At 44.2% G+C, this 21453-nt stretch overlaps 1 protein-coding gene across 2 annotated transcripts in view; it reads right to left on the reverse strand.

Moving 5' to 3' along the window:
- Window positions 1-16542, reverse strand: part of OSBPL3 (oxysterol binding protein like 3) — a 191771-nt gene extending 175229 nt beyond the window's left edge. Inside the window, exon 1 of one of the 2 annotated variants that reach the window (XM_004418908.3) lies at window positions 16310-16542. The gene's annotated coding sequence lies outside the window, so the exon portion shown is untranslated. The remainder of the gene's footprint in view (window positions 1-16309) is intronic. The other variant, XM_004418910.3, reaches the window with a different exon arrangement.
- Between the last annotated feature and the right edge of the window lie 4911 nt (window positions 16543-21453).

A 21453-nucleotide genomic window follows, 5' to 3' on the forward strand; every position in this document is an offset into this window, starting at 1 on the left:
CCTTTCTTATTCCCCGAATCTTAGGAACCCTTTGATGACTGAATTATTTCCTCTCACAAAAGAAAATATGCATCTTCGTGTAATTGATTATTCACACCAGATCCTAAAACCAGATTGTTTGGGCCTTTAGAACACCAAAATCCTGTCTGTTCAGCTCCGTCTTTGCAGGTCCAAGGAGTTCATAGGATGAAGTGAAATTTGAGGGTTTTTCTACTTGCACTCACTTCTTTCTCCCTCCGCCACGGAAAGGAGGAGAACCCAAATGAAGAGCATGTGGATTTTACAAACCTCCCTCCCTTCTGCCCGGACTTCCCCACAAAACAGAGGCCAGTCATGTGGTCCAACCTCAGCTGCAAAGTGCTGATGTCAGCAGTCACATTCTGTGACTTTGTAACCAGCTTACCATTACAACACCCCATTCTGATCAAAAACACAGACTTGCCATGGCAGTCTCCAAAAGGAATCTGGCCAGTACCCCTTGCCCCTTTTTGCTGATATCTGCCCTGGATAGACAGTAGCACATCCAGTTGAGTTCACATCTGAATGCCTACACACAAGGACATGGGGGAGGTGGGAGTATGCTAAACCAGCTTCTGAATGGTAGAATTTGCCAGCATAAAATGGCAGAAAAGACAAAGGACTAGAAGTCCAGAGGCACTGGTCCTGGCCCTGGCTTTGCTACAAACTATGTGTGACCTTGGATAAGCCATTTCACCTTTCCAGGTGCCGATTTCCTTATCTTTAACATGTGATGGGTGGAAATGGATCAGTGTTTTTCACTTTGGTTGGTGACTCAGGTAGCGGATGGTGATATCAATTTAATGGATCAGGATCAACACTAAAAACAATATGATTCTAGGGCTGGGACAAGAAATATAGAAGATGAGCCTAGAGCATCCTATAGCGCCAGAAGGTAAGGGTGTGCTCAAAAAATCCACAATGATGGGCTTGTGCTAAAGAGACACAGGAGCCAACTGAAGGAGCTCCTACTGGCCAAAGCTGAAACAATTTGAGCAAGAAAATTAATAAAGTACTACTGGATTATAACCCAAAGTGTAAAATAAATATCCATGAAGCCATGCTGATATAAACACTGATTGATTGAATGAATAGATAAATAAATAGAGAAACCTGACAAACATGACCTCAGCCAGGTGATCAAGGTCAACATGAACAATTGATAACTCATGTTCCCCTGATATGATGTGATGAGAATGGCACTTCACCTCTGTGGTCTTCCTCCCAAAAACCCATAACCCTAGTCTAATCATGAGAAAAACATCAGAGAAATCCCAATTGAGGGACATTCTACAAAACACCCGTCCAGTATGCCTCAAAACTGTCAAGGTCATCAAAAACAAGGGAAGGCTGAGAAACCGTGATGGCCAAGAGGAGCCTGAGGAGACATGATGACTAAACATGATGTGGAACCTGGATGCGATCCTGGAATAGAAAAGGGACATTAGGTAAAAACTAAGGAAATCTGGACAAAGTACAGACTTTAGGTAATAATAACGTATTAGTATTTGTTCATTAATTGTGACAAATGTACCACACTAACATAAGATGTTAACAATAGGAGAAACAGTGTGGGGCATACGGAGGAACTTTCTATACCATCTTCACAACTTTTCTGTAACTCTAAAACTGTTCTAAAATGAAAAGCTATTTTTGCGTTGGGCGGCGATGAAAACAAACTTGGAGCATTATCAGAGCAGATGATCTCTAAGCTTTTCACTAGCATTAAAGGCAACGTAGAAGGAACACTAAAGCCACAGTCAGAAAATCTAGAAGTAAGTCTCAGCTCAGCCATTTGCCCCTTGGGTCAGTCACTCACCTTCCCCAAGGTCCTCAGCCTGATTTTCCCCAACTGTGCAACAAGGTTAATACTTGTCCTGCCTACTTCACAGGGCAGTTTTGTTGTGAGAAGCAGAGTATAGTAAAGTGATCTACAAACATGGAAATGCTATACAAAATATGGGGTTTATGATAATCAGAATTCTCTGGTTCTTCTCCAAATCAGAGAGGACTCGGGGCTGGTCAAGACTCAGTCTTTTGCCTACTGAACCACTGCTTACATTTATCAAAGGGGTCCCTGGACCAGCAGCCCCAGCATCACCTGAAAACTTGTCAGAAATGCAGAATCTCAGGTCCCATCACAGATCACTAAATCAGAAACTCTGAGGGTAGGGCCCAGCAATCTGTCTTTTAACAAGCCCTGCAGGTCATTCTGGTGCTGCTAAGTTTAGAACTACTGCCCCAGAGAAACTGATACATAACTATGATAACTGTGAGTCCCATTCACATGGGCCACACTCCTCCACCTGGCTCCCCACCCAGTTAGCAATCACGGGGCTCTCATTTCCTCCAGAAGCCCATTCACATTCATCAACACTTGGCTAATTCTCAAACAACTCTTCTGAGAGAGAGGAGGAGAAACTGTAGCATCCACAGGGATGTAGGGAAGTCCATGATGCTAAACCTCAGCACAAGTTAACCAGCTAGAGCAAGACCTGAGTACCTTGCATCCTAGGACATGATTATTTTGCCCAAGTAATCTGTGAAGTTCTTAGCAATGACGGAAAACCGGAGTACCTCTCGGGACCACACATCGTACATCTTACAGAGACCCAAATTCCAACATTCTGTCCCTCTGGTCCCTGGCATTTGTCAGACAAAGGTGTCTTAATCTGTGGGTCAAAAAAGGCAGATGTCTTACATAAACGTCATCCATATCTATCTACACACACCTATGAAAATAAGACCTTGGATGCCAGAGAACAAAAGAGGCTTCCAGGCCCTTAATCAAGGAACAAATGACGCAGAACTGAAAGTAACAAACTGGAATGCTATTTTGGCTTGTGAGATCAAAGAGTAGAAAAGCAGGACTTTCCAGGCAGGAGTGGATGCATTAGCAGGCTGGCATGAAGAAGACCACGCAGTCCTTTCTCTGACCCATGTTTAGGCCACAGCTATTATCCTTCTCCTTTCTGACACCTCATTATTGGTATTATTCCTAATGACACACATACGACAAACGTAAAACAACACTGGGCTAGAGAAAGACTGAGTTGAAAACCTAACTAGGGTGAAATTTCACACTGTTGGTGTACATGTATATTTACAAGGGAAAAGAACCGCTGGTACAAATACAGCATCTCTCTAAAGAGAGGCAGGACCTGCATGTGCCTTGTGAGACAGGAATATTACTTCTCAGCACAACTCATAAATAAATCATATACATAAAAATATATGTCAACACATAATCATTTCTTGATTACCTCCTCTTTCCTTATTCCTTATTCACAATCTTCTGGAAAATACAGCCTCCATCCCATGATTTACTGACAGATAAAAAGAAAAAAGATAAACAATACACCACCACATAGAAAATTCAGCTTGAGTCAAAAAACCAACTAAGAGGGAACCGGCACCAGCCATCCAGTGCCTGTCTGCAGACACTCTGAAAACCTTACATATGCACAGGCCATTTCCATGATGGATCTCAAAGTTTTATGGTAGTTTTTCCTGTCTCCTGTTTTCCTATCTCCCCACCAATGAACACAGAGGAAGTGCTCCAGTAATACGACATGTAAGTTTTGTATCTGACTACTAATCAAACTGATTAAAGCATATTCTCTAGCTCAAAACTATTTTGTGGCTCTCCAGTTGCCAGAGAATGGAGCAGCCATGCATCGCTCTCAAGCTCCCATGAATCTCAACCCTCCAGCTACATCAGATAACCCTCTTTGTACCTTTGCTCATCACTCGCCTCTGCCGGAATTGTCTTGACCTACAAAATCTCACCACATTTCAAGGTCCTGCTCTATTAATGTCCCTCCCAGGAGCTCTCTCCTGGTTTATTCTTTGGAATTACCTTCCTCCATTCACTGGCAATCATGGAAATAATACCCACCCCATAGTGTGGTTATGAGAATTAAATCAGGAGATGTTCTTTCAAAAAGTACTAAGAATAGTGCCTCACTTTTCATAGACAACTCATAAAAGAGGACCATCATCATTATATGGTCCTCCTACCTTTGTGACTAATTACCCTTCCCCTACCTACCTCTTGGCTGGCATTCTCCAAGGTACTACATGCAGCCCCCTTTGTCTCCTGGAACCTGCCCAAAAGGTTGTATGGGTTGGACCTCCCTTGGAAACCTTCTCAACTGCCATAATTTCAATTAGACTGCTGACTCCCAGAAGTGATCACCAGCTTTGCCCTCCCTTCTGAGTTGCCTGTTGGACATCTCCACACTCACATCACCCAGACATTTCAAATTCAGCATGTTCAAAACCCAAAGCATTCTTTTTCCCTAAGATCTATTCATGTTTCCATTTTCCCCTCAAGTAGTCAATGGCACCTTAAATAACACCAACAGTCACCTAGGTCTGAAACTCTGGAGTTATATCTTGTTTGTTTTATATATTCATTTCAGAATAAGTAATACATTCACTTGGAACAAAATTCAGAAGGGACAATTCAAATCTCACACCTGTCCTTCTGCCGCCCAATCTTCCTTCCTTGGGGAATCTAATGTTACCAGCTTCTCATGTATCCTTCAAGAGATATTTTATATTTATGACACACAGTGGGTTCTAGTAAGTGTTTATCAAACCAGCTCTCTAGAAAAACAAAAACAAAAACAGAAGCCCTGATTTGTTGCCTTTGCTGATTTCTGCGGTGTAAATACTCCCACCATGACCAATTTCAAACTACCAACTCCAAGACATTGACTAAGGACATGATGCACCCAGTGGTTCTCTCAAGCCAGTATGAGCTGGCTTCAGCCCACCAGCCGTATCTGTGTGTGCACAGACATAAATATGTACATACTTATGTACAGACATATAAAATATATATTATATTTGGATATACTTTACTCAAATGGAAGCATACCATACATACATTGGTATATATGGTATGTTTGCCACAAACCTATGTATTCTACATCCTGTTTTTTTTTAACTTAATAATAAATCTCAGAGACTATTCCAAATCAGTAGATGTAGAGCAGTCTCATTTTTAACTGCTCCATTATTTATTAACCAGTCCCTACTGATGGACAATTAGGTTATCTGCAATCTTTTATTTATTCAAACAATGCTGCAATAAATAACTTTGCACACATATCATTGTCTACATTTGCATATCTGTAGGATAATATTCATAGAATTGTGACTGCTAGTTCAAAGAGTGCATGCATTTGCAATTTTGATAGATACTGCCAATGCCTCTACACAGAGCTTGGATCAATGTACACTTCCATCCACCACGTATGAATACCTGTTTCCTCAAATCTTTGCCAATAATATTTTCACATTTTGTTATATTTGCCAATCTGATAGGTGAAAAATATCATCTCACTAAAGTTTTAAATTGCATTTCTCTTTTTATGAGTGAGATTAAAGTTTTCATATATTTAAGAGTCATTTGTATGCCATTTTGTAAACTCTATGTTCATATTCTTTGCCTTTAGAGTAACTGGACTTTCTCTTATTGATTTGTTGAAGTTCTTCATATATTGATGAAATTACATTGTTCTGACATGAATTGCAATTATTTTTCTAAATTTATTGACTGCCTTCGACACAGTTAAAAAATTTTGGTCCTGCAAAAATTATATGTAGTCAAATGAATCAATCTTTTATTTTATAGCTTCTGGATTTTGTGTCATATCTAGAAAGGATTTTCCATCCCTATTATTATTTAAATGGTATTCTTTTTTCCCATCTGTTTTAATGTTAAAGTTTTGATCCATGTGTAATTTATTTTAGTGGAAGGTGTGATGTAAGGCTCCAACTTTATCTTTTAACCTGACTGTACCAATATCATTTATTATCTCCCACAGAATCATCTTTGCCTTCTCGCTCAACACCGTCCCCCAACCTCTAGTTCCTAGGGACTGTCATTCAAACTTTCCAGTATTTCTGTGTTGTCTTTCCTTTCTTCTCCTACTGTGACCACCTGGTTCAGGTTTCATGACCTCATGCCTATTCTCCCAACCTCTGACTTTCTCTACCACCACTAGAACATCTTCTCTAAGAAAGCTCCCATCATATCACCTCCTTGTTCACTGTCTACAGAATAAAGTCCAAACCCTTACTATGGGATTCAGGACCCAGCCAGGCCCCAACCTTTCTCTCCACCCCCATATCCTGTCACTTTTCCCATTAAAACAGTCCTTCTTATCAAACTGGAGGGTCCTTCATTGCTTAAAATGCTGTGCCTTGGCTTATCCTCAGTTCTCTGCCTGGAACGCCCTTTCCACCCGGCCCTCCATTCTCTTCTTCATCTCAATCCTTGTGTCCTTCAAGGCCTGGCTCAAACGCCCACTTCTCTCTGCAAGTGTCTCTCACCGCTCTTTCCGTGCTCCTACAGCACTCCAGTACCTTGTTTATAACAAGTATCACACCCTTTCTTGTCCCTCACAATTGTATTTTTATATCTGTATCCCCAGCTGGAGAGAATGTTCCTTGAGAGCAGGGGCTGTGGCCAATTAACTTTTACATGTTCCCTGCTTCTATGTAGCCCCTTATACATACTAAATTGGGTTTTCTTTGGTTTTTTTGGTGAGGAAATCAGCCCTGTGCTAACATCTGCCAATCCTCCTCTTTTTTTGCTGAGGAAGACTGGCCCTGTGCTAACATCCAATGCCAATCCTCCTCTTTTTTTGCTGAGGAAGACTGGCCCTGGGCTAACATTCGTGAACATCTTCCTCCACTTTATATGGGACGCAGCCACAGCATGGCTTGCCAAGCAGTGCGCAGTGCGTCGGTGCACGCCCGGGATCCGAACCAGCGAACCTCGGGCCGCTGCAGTGGAGCGCGTGCACTTAACCGCTTGCGCCACTGGGCCGGCCCCCATGTTAAATTGTTTTTAATAAAATGAAAATGCCTTAGCCCAGTAGTTCTCAAACTTTAGTGTGCATCAGAATCACCTGAAGGGATTGTAAAACCACAGATGGCTGGGCCCCACCCTCAGAGTTTCTGATTCAGTAGGTCTAGAGTTCGGCCCAAGAATTTGCATTTCAAACAAGTTCCCAAGTGATAGTGATACAGCAACTCCTGAAACCACACTTTGAAAACCATTGCCTCAGACCATGCCTCAAACCTCAAATTGAAAGCCTTTAGAAACTGGGACACAGTCCATCCAAAAATCTCATGGAGGAGGAAACCCTCTCGAGCTAGGCGTCATTTAGATATGTGTAGATTTCATCTTGTCCACCCAGTTCAGCCTGAAAAGGCAGTGACTGGCCCAAGATCACAAAGGTAAAGGAACCACTGGGACTGGATCCATCCTCTGCTTCTTTGACTCCTGGTCCAGTGCTCTCCACCACCCTGAGGGGCCCTGGGGTCAAGGGCCTGGCAATAGAGGCAGAATGCCCGGACTGCACCCCAACTCTGCCACCTGTTCCTTTTGTGACCGTGAGTAAACTACTTAAGCCTCTCTAGGATTGTGACACTCAGGGATTCTTTAAGTGGAAGCAATAGAAACCAATTTGTCATATGATACCAAAGAAAATGTATTGAAAACATATCAGTTTAAGGAACTAAGAGGAGACTGGAGAGGCAAGCACGGCACAGCTTCATGGGACCAGAGCCAGACCACAACAATGTGTCATGGACAGGAATGGTCTGGTCAGGACACACCTCGGCAGCACAATCTCCATGACCCTTGGCATTGGACCCAGAGTCCTGCAAGAGGCATCTGACCGGCCTGGCTCACTGGGCCAACCAGGGCTGAGGAGAATGGGGCCCCTTGTTGTGGTCCTAGCAGACTATATCCAAAAGCAAGAAGTGACTCCTCAAATGGAAATCAGGAAGAGTAAATGGATACTGGACAACCAAAGAGCAAGTAATTGCTCCCAAGTCTCTGTTTGGTCATTGACAAACTGGAATGACGACAGCCACCTCATAAGTTACTGGAAGATCTAAGTAAAGCACTTAGCCTGGCACAGAATAAGTTATTGGCTGCCACTGCTATTATTACTGTTCTTTGTAATTCTCATCACCACCTTTAAAGGCAGGATGGTTCCCCATCCCTAATGACTCCAACAAGCTCCAAAGAACACCTAGTTAATTCTATATACACTAGAAATTTGCTTGAAGCAGCCCTGAACCTGTGAGAAAAATCCATGTGTGTCTTCCCTATATTCTTTGAGGCCTTCAATACCCCTAACTCACTTCATCTCAGATGCTAGACAATTGAGCTACACCAGAATTGGAGCCAGCTCGTTATTTTTAGCTACTTTCATGGCTATGTTGGAGAACAGGTTGTTAGATCTCATTCAGTTTCAGTTTCAGCTACAAAGGTGGTAAAAACTCGACTGTGGATTCAATTCTAGTAGCAAATAAACAAACCTGAGTGTAGCATCACAGAGAGCAATTCAATAAACCCCTCCTCCTACTCAGTTCCACCTGGCCTCCTGCAATCAGCAGAAAGACACAAAAAGGCAGGACTTCCATGGGGTCATCCTCCTCTGAGGATTCCCTAGCCATGTTCTCTTTCCTCCTCCTTCTTCAGACCATCAGCAGCCTGAATCATGATCTACAAGCAGATGGAACTTTTCTCTCCAAGGTCCCAATTAAAATTCAGACTCATTCCCTTTGAGCCACATATCCCCACTGTAATTAACAAGTTCTCTGTGACTGCTTAATACCTACGTCCCCTTCTAAACTGCAAGCTCCCTGAAGGAAGGTTCCACATCTGTCTAATCCATCACCACATCCCCTGTACAGTCTGGTGTCTGGCATGTAGCATGTGCTCAATAAACACTAAATGTATGAACAAAAACATACTGCATGCTTTCATTCTAAGGAGGCATTTACTTCAAGTTTAATAATGTTCATGAGATTAAAAAATATATTATTTACCTTTTGCTTCTAAACATTTCAGATCACTGCCCACCACAAATGATTTGGGGAAGAAGATTTGTTTTATAAAACTTAAACCGTAACTTTAAATTTCTCGTATTACCACATTTGATACCAAGATAGTATCTTGGTATCAAGTATGGGAATCTTGACTAGTAGTACATTTTAATACATAAGTGGAGATATGTTATACTGAGAAAAGTGTTTGACCCATATAACATTAAAAAAACAAACATTTTAATATTTTAGCTGTAGAGAGTAAACAAAACAACAAACTTGATTTTATACTGACAGTCGCAGATCCTCTGATGATCTCTTGTTGGGCTGCTCGTGGCAATTCGATTCTGTGCTGCTTTATATTCAAGCTATTTTTCAATTTAGGTCTCACGATCTCAGAAATCACAGATGAGAAAGAACATCCTCTAGGGTCATTCGTCTAGCCCACACCCCCTCAGAGAACTGGGTTTATTACCTCACTAATACCTCGTGAGTAAACACAGACATCTAGACAGTGACATAAAGTTCATCTAAAGAAATTTTATACAAAAGCAATTTGCTTCTCAGCTTTAAATCTGTACATTATTATTATTAGCATTAAAGAATCATATTCCATTCATATTCCCGGGATCTTGGGAAGTCCAGAAACAATCATATTCTGGCTCCAAACGAAGAGATTTAGGCAGAGTGATTATAAAGAAAGTCCAGGAAAAATTTAATTTCAGGGTATAAACTATGTGACTAAGAACAAGAAATTACCACTGCATTTTCTATATTTTTCCAAGATGAAGGAAATATTTCATCAACTTCAAAACAAAAGAATCAGATGAATAACTAAAGGAGCAATTCTTCTAGCCCCTCAGGCTGCTATTCCATTTATTAGAAAAGAATTTTTAAATTTTCACATAAGTGAAGTAAGCCCAGGATTAACACTGGAAAGCTTCAGTTGCCTGCTATAAGCTCCTATAAAGAATCATCTTTGAACAAATCAATATTTCCCAATCTTTTCACACAAGAGGAATCCTTTATGAAAAATATTTTACTCCAGACTTTAAAAAAATTCACGTCTTCAATTTTTTTTAACTTATTACAAAAAGTTTCAAACATATACAAAAGTATACAGCAGCATCATCCAACAAAAATATAATATGAGCCATACATGTAATTTTAATTTAAGTAGCCAATTAAAAAGATTAAAAGGAAACAGGTGAAATTCATTTTCATTATATATCATAATATATCCAAAATATTATCATTTCAACATATAAATGATAGTAAAAAATTAGAAATAATTTTACGTTCTTTTTCATACTAACTCTTTGAAACTCAGTGTGTATTTCACACTTACATACATCTCAATAAAGATTAGCCACATTTCAAGCGCTCAACAGCCACACGTGGCCAATGGCTGCCCCAACGGACAGCAGATACAGAGAACAGCATTAAAAACCCCAAGAACTCATCACTCAGCTTCAGTAATCATTAACTCACGGACGGCCTTGTACCCTCTATACTCCCTCCCCACCCCTAGATTATTTTGAAGCAGAGCCTAAAAATTATAGGATTTCATCCATGTCCAAATTTCCTTGATTATCTCATAATTTTTTTAACAGTTCATTTGTTCCAACTGGAATCTAAACAATCAGCTATGAGGATCTCTTCTTAATGACAACAACTTTTGATGACACCTACTTAAGAGTTATACTTTCAGGGCCGGCCCAATGGCTTAGCGGTTAAGTGCACGTGCTCCACTACTGGCGGCCCAGGTTCGGATCCGGGCACACACCCACGCACCACCTCTCCGGCCATGCTGAGGCCGTGTCCCACATACAGCAACTAGAAGGATGTGCAACTAGGACATGCAACCATCTACTGGGGCTTTTGCGGGGGGGGGGAAGGAGGAGGATTAGCAATAGATGTTAGCTTAGAGCCAGTCTTCCTCAGTAAAGAGAGGAGGATTAGCATGGATGTTAGCTCAAGGCTGATCTTCCTCACCAAAAAAAAAAAAAAAAAAAAGAGTTATACTTTCAGTAAAATGCTTTATTCATTCAGATGTTTGCAACACATCTAACTTGTGTCAGGCACTGTTCTAGCCCCAAAACACAACAATGAACAAGAGTCAAAGGCACCTCCCGTTTAGTTCCTGATTGCACGTTTGGATCGCTGGGGGAAGCCTTAAAAAACAATACCAGTTCCATCAACTGGCAAATGGATAAAGAAAATGTGGCACCTAGACACAATGGGGTGTTATTAGGCAATAAAAAGCAGTGAAGTACTGATTCATGCGAAGACAGGGATGAACCCTGAATATAACACGCTAAATGAAAGAAGCCAGACACAAAAGACCACATACTGTATTATTCTTCTTATATGAAATGTCCAGAACAGGCAAATCTATACAGACATAAAATAGATCAGTAGTTTCAGGGGTGAGAGGGGAGACTGCTAACGGGTGCAGATTTCTTTTGGGGGTAATGAAATGTTCTAAAATTAATTATGGTGATGGCTGCACAACTGTGAATATACTAAAAACCACTGAACTGTATACTTTAAATGAGTGAATTGTATGAAATGTGAATTATATCTCAATAAAGCTGTTATAAAAAAAGAAGTAACTGGATAAAGCATGTTACAGCCACACAAGGGAATACTATCCCGCTATAATATAGAATGAGAAAACTCTTTAAAAAAAAATTCCCATGACCAGGCCTCCTGGCTAATTCCCAGGTGACTATGGGTGAGGAGGAAAAGATTATGAGGCCAGAGCACACCATGCATGGCCCTGGGATACAGGCAGGGTACTGAATTTAGTTCAATGTGACTGGAACACACAGAGCAAAGTGATGAGTGATGACCCATGAGCTGGAGCTAGTTCACAGGGGATCTAGTAAATTAGGTTAAAAAGGAGAAATAGTCACTGATCAATAAAATATTGACAAAAATTTAAATTCCATAACAGCTTTAATACATTTTTAATAACATTTCCATATATATGAAAAAATAGTGCATATAAGATGCAAGATATTTATTCTACAGACAATGTTTGCTTTGTGTATGGGATGGAGACCTCCTTGCAACATCTCCAAGGTGAAAACAGCCAGCGTAGGTGCTTCCCGTGGATTTCAATAAGTAGGATTTCTATTGCTTCATCATAAACTGATGAAGGCATCACAGTATTGTGGTTCAAAAAGTAGGAAACAAAACATCACATTCGAATTACTTTTTTCACAGAATATTCTAACAGAATATAACCAAATATAATTGTTTCATATTCTCTTTTTAACTGAGCACCTACTATGGATGGGATACCACACTTAGTGATGTGAGGGACAGAACCATGAGGAATGCAGACTAGCCCTGCCTTCAAGGCATTTACAATCTAGTAAGGGAGGCAATACATCTGAATAAACAAGGCCGGGAGGCACGAGGGTGGGGAAATGGGGGCAGGGAGGAGTGGGATATGAAAGATACAAAGCGCTAAAAGAAAGAAACAAACCACGATACTCAATAGTCAGAAACTGAACTGGGGACTCTCACTTTTTTAATAAATGGTGTGGAAGACTGAGTTCAGAGAGATTATTCTGACAGAAGAGGCTTATGAGTCCAGCCTTGAAAGACTTGGGTTTTCACAGGGAGAGACAACAAAAGAGCTCTCTAGGCAACAGGAGTGTATGGGCAAAGGCAAAATGCTCTGTTGCTGAATCAAGTTCAGGCTGCCGGTGCACAGGGTTGGGGAGCGATGGGGTGAAGGCGGACACTGAGCCCAGGCTGCCGGATCCTGACTTCAGGCTGAGTCTACACTTACACGAGGAGAGAAAGGACCTGGGGCTTGCATCTGAGCTCCACCTTGTAAGAGTTATAAAGTAGTTTTGAACTTAACTTTTCCTAGCTTCATCTGGAGATTGGGGGTACAATAACAGTGCCTGCTTCGGTGCTGCTGAGGATTAAATGCAGTAATTCATATACGGCACTTATGACAGTACCTGGCACAGGAAGTTCAGCAGCTACTGCTGCTATCAATATTATTAACTATATAAGCCACTCAAGAATTTTTCGCAATATAATGACAGGACTTAAAGAATTTACCTATGATATGAAGGCGAGATTGAGGAAGGAAAATCCGCCTGTAAGCAATGTAAGGACAGAGTGCAGAAGTCCCTAAGACCCTGAACTAAGATGGTGCAGGGGCAACAGGAAGGGATCAATGTGAAAGGCGGTGAGGAGGAGATAAGAGTTGGGGTGAGCATAAACGTAGTCTCAACAGCAGTGACTGGGAAGTCAAGAAGGAAGTTTCCAGAGGACAGGGCTAGAGGCTGATGAATAAGATGGAGACAGGAAAGGGATTCACAGGGAACTATAAACAACTCTCAATTATGCATGGAAGGCTCTTTCAACTTAGCTTCATCTTCCTTAGTGTCCCACACTCCCATCTCTTCTGGGGCATTCTAGGTTGGACAGCTCTCCAGCCCTTCCTGGAGTACTCCTCAAGTGGAATTAACAATTAAGAAAATATAGTACTGCCAAGAGGGCCATTATAAATAAAATTGGTGATTATCCAGACCTTCATGCAGTTATACGACCCTTAAAACGGGAAGTAGAAGAAAAAAAGGGATCGCTAATTCCTTCCCATCCCCTATCTTGCCACTAGCCCTTTAGGTGGTAACCATGACACTCTTATCAACTTCTCCTTGCCCTCCGTTTCTTCTTTTTTTTTTTTTTCCTTGAGGAAGATCAGCCCTGAGATAACATCCATGCCAATCCTCCTCTTTTAGCTGAGGAAGACGGGCTCTGAGCTAACATCTATTGCCAGTCCTCCTCCTTTTTTTTTTTTCCCCCCAAAGCCCCAGTAGATAGTTGTATGTCATAGTTGCACATCCTTCTAGTTGCTGTATGTGGGTTGCCGCCTCAGCATGGCCGGAAAAGCAGTGCGTCAGTGCGCGCCCAGGATCGGAACTGGGCCACCAGTAGCAGAGCGCCCGCACGTAACCACTAAGCCACGAGGCCGGCCCCTTGCCCTCGGTTTCACTACAACAGTACAAAGAACTGAAATATAGTGATTTTAGTAAAGGCTGTTGCAGAAGCTTTTGGAATTAGTAGTTGTTTCTTAGTCTCCATTCTACATATGGGAACAGAGAAACTAGCTGGCTTTCCAGTACTTTCCTTAAGAGGCATAAAGCATTACTGTGTTCAGAGTTCATTTACCACAGTGGGTAAAACCCATCGGATTTCTCTTTAGATTTAGGTGAAACTAAATTTAAATTTAGGTGAAAGGAGAATTTCCTTTCCTTCTTTATTAAAAATCTCCCGTCTGCTAGGCCCACAAACCATAACCTCAACCAAAAAAATCGATGGCAATAAGAGTCCAATTCAGAAAATAATAGACTAGACACATGATATTGGCAGCGGAAAGTTTATAGCCCAACCTCAGATAGTTTTAACATATTGTATCATTGGACTCTATCATAATGAGTTAACATTTAATTAAATAGTGGGAGCAGGAGACATTTTGGTGTAGTGAAGGAGGCTAAAGATTTAGAGTTAGAGAAACTATTAATGAAATCTAGCTGAGCAATCTACTATTGACCTTGGGCAAGTTCCTGAACCCAGGCTGCAATTTCTTCATCTGTAAAATGGAGATAACCTCAGAACACTGCCTCTCCAGTTGGCGAAGATTAAATGAGATAATACAATCTATGGCAGCCTGGTAGTATCTGGGCTACAACATAACTATTAGCTATTATTGAAACTATATCTCAACAATGATAAAGCAACAAATCTTCTTTTGGCTAAGCAATAGCTTTTGTTACAAATAAAGCTAAATGTCTATTGGCTGTAATGGTGGAAACCACATTTTAGTTTCTTGGAAGCTGCCCAGCACAATAGAGAGAAAATGGGCTGGAATTCTAGCGCTGCCAGGATAATCTTGGGAAAACAGATTAACCTGCTGGAGCCTCAATTTCCCATGTGGTCAGAAACACCCAGCTAAGAAGACTACTGTAATGTTTAATAAGATAATCTATACAAAGTTCCTAGTACATATCCAGTTCTTTGTAGGTGCTCAATCAATAGTAGTTATTGGTATTTGTTAATTTTCCCAATAGAAAAAAAAGGATAAATAAACATGAAAATCAAAAACAGCTATGAAATCATCATTCCTCATATTTTACAGAGAAGTATTCATCATTCATTCCATAAATATTTATCCCGCACCTACTGTGTGGCAAGCACTATTGATGACATTGGAGATGGAGTGAAGAACAAGACAAATAAGATCTCTGCTTTTCTGGAACTTCCATTCTAGTGGAGGAAGGGAGATAGTAAACAGCCCAAGGAGATGATTTCAAAGAGAGATGAGTGCTTCGAGGAACACCAAACAGGGTGGTGTGCCAACAAGTTGGTGGAGAGGATGGTCATTTAGCTTGGGTGCATTTCAGCCCAGGCCTGCCTGGCTGGTCTCCTTTGGCCAGAAGGGGGCCCTCACCTTGTATGATGCTTAGGGTAGAGTGTGGATGATCAGAAGTCAGACCTACACTGTTACCCGTGTGTGGAAGGATTTCTTTTGCAGCTGCAGCTTAAAATATTTCTAAATGCCCCCATCCCAGGACTCAAACTCTAAGGGTTAGTACATCTGGGGGACCTCAGATGCACCGCAGCGCAGTTCCTAGACACATCGAAAGCGACAACTTCACAGCCCCCTCAGCTCAGAGTCCCGACTAAGGAGACTGGTAGTCTATGAGACAGAAAAGGGAGAGTACAAGTGTGCACAGGGTGGCTGGCAAGTTGTATTACTAAAAGAGGGCGGCGCGCCCCGGCTTCAGAAATATCTGGACGATCTACAACAATGCCCATCAGGGACTCTAGAGGCTGCACACGCTTTCCAGGGCGCTGGGAAGCCCAAAGGGGCGAGGATCCTCAGCCCCCAGACGGGGCACCGGAGAGCGAAGCAGACCGAGCGAGGGGAGGCGGGCGAGCCGGGGGCCTCCAAGACCAGCGTCGTCCGGGTCCCCCCAGGCGCGCCCCATCCCGCGGATGTGGTAAAGCATCGCGCTCGGCCCAGTTAAACAGGTTTGCTGTGCCTCCGGCCCCGGTGCCCAGGACAGCCTATCGGCGCCGCGTCCTCCCGCGCCCCGACCTAGGCCCCCGTGCTAGGCGCCTTCTCGCCGTCGATCCCGGCCAAACTGTCCCTCTGAAGACGGAGCTCTAGCGTGGGCAGCACTCGGGCCCTACCCCCGGAAGGCTGGCGCCGGCAACGAGGGCGATCTCCCGGCTCGGGGCTGCCCCATGGGCCGGTTCTTCCCCGGGCGACAGGAGGCAGACTCCGGTCCTGCGGGGACTGGTGGTGCCTCCCGAAACCGCAGCCCTTCCGAACGCGCGCCGCCGCCGGGCCCCCACCACACCCCAGCACCAATCTGACGGGCGTCCCGGCGCTTACCTGCGCGCTCTGCCTCCGGGGACGCCGCCTAGTTCCCCAGTGCCGGGCTCCGGGGTTCGTCCACAGACCCAGGAGAAGGCAAACCAGGCTTCTCTGGTCCCCTTGCAACGCGCAGCTGACAGTTCCCGCACTAGCCGCCGGAGACGTGGCGGGGATGGCCACTCGCGGACGGACGGCGGGGCCGGGGCTCGCGCCGCGTACTGGCCGCCTCGCGCTCGGGCCCCCTTGCCGGGTCCGGCTCGCCGCCGCTGCGACCGCGCGGCCAGTTCCCAGCACTTTGCCCAGAACTTCGCGCGCGCAGCCTGGCGATTAGCCGGGGTAGGGGAGGGGAGCGAGGGGCGGGAGTGAGGAGGAGGGGCCTGCTCCCGTCCCCGGGCGGGAGCCACACAGGGAGGGCGGGAGGGCGGCGGAGTGACCCACACTCCCACCAATCAGGAGTCGTCCCAGGGGAAGGAGGTGGGGCGATGCACTTGGCAGACGCGGGCGGATTCCATGACGCAGTCAGAGGAGTTGGCACCCCGGGTTCCCGGCAGGTGGGAAGGGCGGAGGGAGGTGAGAGCTGCGGCGGGGCCCGGGAAGGAGCTCTCGGCGGCGCACCGCGCTGTTTGCGCGCCTAGTAGGCGCTCAATAAATGTTTGTCGAATGGCGTTTCCGGACCAGGGAAAAAGGGAGAATGAGGCCGGCGCGGGAAGGGCTTGTTTAAGGAGAAGGTTCCAGGGGACACATGTGGTCGAACAGGCAAAGAGAACTCGACCTCTTGAGGAAGTCAGGCCGAGGCAAAGGGATGGAGAACGGACAAAATAAGTGGCGAAGAGAGAATTGCAGACACAGGATGACAAAGGACAGAATCGGCGTGGGACCCCGGCCCGAGATTGTGGCCCTGACGTCCAGAGACAGTGATGCAGATTCTTGCCGGGGTCCCAGGAGAAGACCTGAGGGGAGTGTGGTGGTTTTGTTCTATGTAGTTCATGAGCAAGGGGGAAGGCAGAGAAAGCCTGATAGTTACAATTAAAATGCAGGAGCTGCTTGTTGGACGGGAAAGTCTACCCGACTTGACTGCCCACCCGCTCCTCGGCCTCCTGTGGTCCTAGCGTGAATGCAAGCCACTGATCACCTGGGATCAGTTTGGAGACTGCAAATGTGTCGCGTGCTGCAGGTGGCAGTGTGGGAAGGAAAATAACATTTACTGAGCGCCTACTGTGTGCGCCCGGAGCAGTTGTGGGCATGCAGCTGTGATAATGGCACACCAGGTTCCTGCTCTCATGGAGATTACATTTTAGTGAGGAGACAGACCATAAACAAAGAAGAACATATGCAAATATAAACGAGAAAATGCTGAACAACTGTGAGCACTAATTGCTAAGCAGAGCTTTCAAAAGTGGTTACGGGCGTGACAGAGAGCTGCAAAGCGCCCGGGCCTCTGGGCGGAGGTGGCTTTTACGCAGATTCCTGAACTCGAGAAAAGAGGTACCACACCCCAGTCTCGGCAAGAACGTTCCAGGCAAAGGGAACGGCCAATGCAATGTATTTCTCCTCCCTGAAGACCCATTTAACCTACCTCACCGCGCTAGACAACGAGTGCGGCTCCCTAGTCTCGGTGCCTGGTGCAGAGTAGGGGCTCCAGAATGTTAAATTCCAGTGCCACGCCCCACCTGCGGCGCTTGACGCATTTCCAGTCTCCCAACTGACCCCCAGTTAAGGTTTCTGAGGCTCTTGCCGGAGCCACGTTATTCACATTTCATTCATCGCGCTCAGTTCTCCGCTTTCTGGAACCATCCGTCGCGGAATGTCTGGGACTGTCTGTTTTGCATCTGGCAGGCGGCGAGCGCGGGCGGGAGGATCCCCATGAGCTGCAGAAGGAACCCACCGTCACGCTGCCCGCGTCGGCACTCGGAGAACCCTATTGGAGAAGGTTTAAAATCGCACGGCTCGGAGGTTCTTAAATCACGCCCTCGCACCGACGAACGCCGGGTGAGTGAACGTGTCTGGCAGGCGCCGGGACCATTCACTCCGAATTCAAGGAGGCACCCACGCCCAGCCCCGACTGCCAGAGCAGCTCAGACTTTGTTTGCCCAGCCCTTCCTCCATTTCTCAGTAATTCCTGTCTGAGATAGAAGCGCGCTCTTTCCTCCCCCTCCTCCTTCAAGCTCTTTTATTTCTCTTTTTCTTTTCCTCTCTCTACCTCCTACCGTCACCCTGCTTCATTAGCATTGTTTTTTCTGCGGAAGACAAGCCTTCAATCCGAAAGGAAGTTATTTGCATAGGGCTCTATTGTTGAAACTAGCATCACGTTCTTGGCTGTTTCTTCCAAATAACCAAGTGCGTCTATGTTTTTTTTCCTATTTGTACTTAAGGCTGTTAATTGGACAGGATGAGAGAGTTATTCATATTCATATTATGCCTTGCCTCCAAGAAAAAGAGGAATCGTACTGTGCCTTTTCAGAGTTTCATTTCCTCTTCTCCTAAATAAGCCTCCAGGCTCACCAGCTCCTAAAAACAAAAGGAAAAAAATTAAAGTTGAATCCCATGCAGAGCTAATTATTCTTGAAAAAACTTGTTAATGTCCGAAAATTAGCTTTCTCCTCAGAGTTTTATTTTAAAGCAAGGATCTGAATGTCTACTGAAGAAAGATCAATGGTTCTATAGTAAGAGTTTCTCAAGACCTTTGAACAGTTGAGCAAATACCTTTTATCTTTGGAGACACATCCAACAGGGTGGGAATTTTTCACAGTTGGCTGAATGTTCTTAGCTTCTGAAATTCATGATAGGTAAGCAGGTGTTAAAAGAGTTTACATGTTTGGATAATAAAGGAAGCTGATGTATTGGAGTTTGGTGGAGGAGGACTCTGCAGGCCTCTAGAATCAGACTACCTAAGTTCCTGTCTTGGGGTGACCACTTTCTGATTCTGGGAGCACCTTTCCTTATCTGTAAAATAGAGACAGTAATCACACCTACTGGGCTAGAGGAAGAGTTTCATCATCAGTCTAAAAACGATTTTCACATAGTCTAGCTCCGAGTTCTCAGTCCCAGCACCATTCACATTTTGGGCTAGATACTTCTTTGTTCTGGGGGCCTACTCTGTGCAGTTAGCAGCATCCTGGCCTCTACCCACTAGATCAAGGAACACTCTCTCCTCCCCACAACTAGAAAGTCTCCAGACATTGCCAGATGTCTGAGGGCAAAAAAGCTCCCGGCTAAAGGCCATTAGCCTAGCACATAGTAAGTGCCCACAGATTAGGAGGCAATACAGGGAAGTGCTTCAAGATAAGGATTTCTAGAGTGTGAACCTCAGGCAAGTTTTGTTCCCTAAACCTGATGTGCAAAATGGGAATCATAATAATTCTGACTTCTTAAGACTAAGGATTAAACAAATTTGTGTGTGTAAAAGCAATGTGCATGGTACCTGGCACATGGTGAGCTCAAGACGTGAGCATCTCTTCTCATTTTCTTCCTGTGAAGTGAAGGCATTGGGCTAGACCGGGGATGACATATCTTGGCTTATTTGCTGCCACTCCCCTCCCTGCCTCATGCTAGACATCACTATAAAGTCAAGGCTGTCTTTTCCACTGAGCTCAAATAGGGCCTCAGAATCCTTCTCAACACGCTGATAGATCAGGGTCAGCAGTAAGATGATGCTGAATTGCCATGCTGGGGCTATGTGACCTTTAAGTCATCTTAAGATTACGATCTTAGGGGGCTGGCCCGGTGGCTTAGCGGTTAGGCGTGCGCGCTCCGCTGCTGGCAGCCCGGGTTCGGATCCCGGGCGCACACCGACACACTGCTTCTCCGGCCATGCTGAGGCTGCATCCCACATACAGCAACTAGAAGGATGTGCAACTATGACATACAACTATCTACTGGGGCTTTGGGGAAGGAAAAAAAAAAAGGAGGAGGATTGGCAATAGATGTTAGCTCAGAGCCGGTCTTCCTCAGCAAAAAGAGGAGGATTAGCAGGGATGTTAGCTCAGGGCCGACCTCTCTCACAAAAAAAAAAAAAAAAAAAAGATTATGATCTTAAGTCACCATAAAATTAGGGCTTCAATCTTCTGGAATGGTGACTACAAGATATGTGATAAGAAGGACTATAGTTCATCTCCTCATCAGTCCGTTTTATGAGGGAGGGGGAGGAGCCATGGCCCAAAGAGTTCCAGCTACCATTATCTTCACCTTAATCATGCAGTCTATGAGTGATTGGAGGCTGGGGCTCCTACCCTCTTAAACAGTCATCTTTTTACCACTTCTACCACCTCTGGGAGGTGGAGAAAACACTTGTCTGAAGCAGTGATGCAACCCTCCTCATCCTGGACACTCCTCATGTTTTTCCCTCTTTCACTTTTATCTGGAAAATGAATGAAAGTACTTAGTTGCATAGGAACAACCTTATGAGCATTCTTTCAAAAGTGTTAGTGAACTCATGACTGAGGACTGCTCGAGAATTCACCAAAATTCCTTTATTAAATATAGATCAACTACCTCCTTTGTATAAGAGACCATTCTTAGCAGGCACTTTAAAAAGATCCAAAGAGGATCAGCAGGTGTCCCTGCCCTCAATGTTTCTACAGTTTCATATATTGGGCAGATCGGACATGGACATAAATAACTACAATACAAGCTAAAAAATAGAAAATGTCCTGAGAGGTACCAAAAATGTGTTCAGAGAAGGGAGAAATTATTTTGGGAATTAGGAACAGAGAGTCACTTCCTGCATGCCTTCGTTGACATTAACTGTTTGATGAGAAATTCTTATTTATTACAATCAAGTTATCCTTGTAGAGGAAGTTGCAACGTTGTTAGGATTCCTGGTTTAGACCCTGTTCCTGCTTCGTTTAAGTGGAGACTATCAGTGCACCTAAAGGTCATAGTTCATTCTAACTCTGATAGTCATTTTTCATCAGATGTTTCAAATTCCTGGGATGTTCTAGAGGAAGATGACAACAGGCCAGCTTTCTCCCAAGCATTTGACAGAACCAGTTTTTAGCATGTTATACAGTGGGAACGTAGGCTAGTTATAAGAAGGAATGTAACGGGGATGAAGGAACACCAACGTTGTGCACATTAAACCAGGAAACAATATTTCCTTCAGGACTGAACGACCTCAGAAGTCAGGCTGAACATTCCATTATCTCTTAGATACTATCTCCGTA

The sequence above is a fragment of the Ceratotherium simum genome, chromosome 1 (genome assembly GCF_057802395.1).
Source record: "Ceratotherium simum simum isolate JZ-2026a chromosome 1, ASM5780239v1, whole genome shotgun sequence".
NCBI lineage: Eukaryota > Metazoa > Chordata > Mammalia > Perissodactyla > Rhinocerotidae > Ceratotherium > Ceratotherium simum.